Raw genomic sequence first — 1,732 nt, forward strand, 5'->3', positions numbered from 1 at the left:
GTGGGCCACACATTCCGCAATCTCAGGATCATCCCGAGAATGCAGAAAAATCAGAATATATTGGTAGGGCAATATCCTGGGCCAAAGGAAGGATGTCCCTCCCTGCTCCCGGGATGCCCTGTGCGTCATGTGGGTGTTATGGAAGCTATACGGGAGCTGAATCATCTATAGTGGCTTAATCATACATGCAAATAGGGATGTGTGAGAAAATGATTTCAGTTAGTTTTTTAACAGAATTTATCCAATTTGTACCTCCCAGACCCAATGCAATCTTACATTTCTATGTTGCTATGTTACCTTTGTATAGATAAATATAATGCAGGAAGGAAAGTAGACACCCCAGCCCCATTTTCAGATAATGTGTTTTCAAATTGGATGAAGGAGTACCCTGCAAGCTACCTACTTGCTTCTTTAAAGCATGTTCAACATCATCTAAATCAAGCTGCATATATAATTCCAGGACCTACCCATGGAGCCTCCGTCTTGCCAGGATTCATCCAACCCATTACCAAATACAGACACTGGTTCAGCATCTTCACAACTTCACCGGACTCAGATGACATGAATAAACAGAGCAGGGTGTCATCAGTTTGCTGCTGACATCTCACTCCAGATCCCCTGATGATCTCACCAAATGGCTTTGTATAGACAGTGAACAGTATGGAGGATAAGAAAGACCCTGGCGGAACCCCACAGTACCATTTTCATGGTGTCAGCAAGGAATTCTTCAAGCCACTTTCCAAAACTGACCCTGCAGCGTCTCCACGGTCCCAGCATGCCTTGGCAGAAGCGGAACTGTGCGGCTGCCCCTCCAGAAGTGCCCTCTGTTCCGGGTCTTTCCGCTTCCTCCCCCGCAACCACGACCTTTCTGCCACTGCCGCCGCCTCTGGTCCCGCGTCCCATGGCGCTCATCGAGCAGATGCGGGCGAACGTAGGGAAGCTGCTGAAAGGCATCGACAGCTATAACCCAGAGAACTTGGCTACACTGGAGTGCTATGTGGAGACCCAAGCCAAGGAGAATGCCTATGACCTGGAGGCGAACCTGGCTGTTCTCAAACTGTATCAGTTTAATCCTGCCTTCTTCCAAACCACGGTTGGAAGCCCGGATCCTCTTGAAAGCGCTGACCAACCTGCCTCACACAGACTTCACACTTTGCAAGTGTATGATCAACCAGGCTCATCAAGAGGAGAGACAGATCAGACAGATTTTATACCTGGGTGAGCTGCTGGAGACCTGCCATTTCCAAGCATTCTGGCAAGCACTGGATGAGAACATGGATCTCCTGGATGGGATCACTGGATTTGAGGATTCTGTAAGGAAAATCATCTGCCATGTGGTGGGGATAATGTATCAGCACATTGACCACTGGCTTCTGGCAAAGATGTTGGGTGACCTCACAGACGACCAGCTGAAGTCCTGGATGAGCAAGTATGGATCGACGGAGACAGAGCCTTGGGAAAATCTTCATCTGCAACCAGGAGGAGAGCATCAAACCCCAAAACATTTAACAGTCTATAAATAAATTTTTACTTGGTGTTTTAAATTTGTAATTTTGCATTGCTGCTGTTTTTATCTGGTTGAGCTTTTAAATTGTATTTTATATTATGGTTTTATACTGTTGTTTTATACTTTGAATGTTTTTAATTTTTGTTTACCGCCCAGAGAGCTCCGGCTATTGGGCGGTATAGAAATGTAATAAAATAAATAAATAAATAAATAAATGATAACAAA

The 1,732-nt window shown here is 45.5% G+C and overlaps 1 pseudogene; it reads left to right on the forward strand.

Moving 5' to 3' along the window:
* Positions 1-876: 876 nt before the first annotated feature.
* LOC134399483 (eukaryotic translation initiation factor 3 subunit K-like) lies at positions 877-1,509 on the forward strand (annotated as a pseudogene).
* The last annotated feature ends 223 nt before the right edge of the window (positions 1,510-1,732 follow it).

Source organism: Elgaria multicarinata, chromosome 5, assembly GCF_023053635.1.
Source record: "Elgaria multicarinata webbii isolate HBS135686 ecotype San Diego chromosome 5, rElgMul1.1.pri, whole genome shotgun sequence".
Lineage (NCBI taxonomy): Eukaryota > Metazoa > Chordata > Lepidosauria > Squamata > Anguidae > Elgaria > Elgaria multicarinata.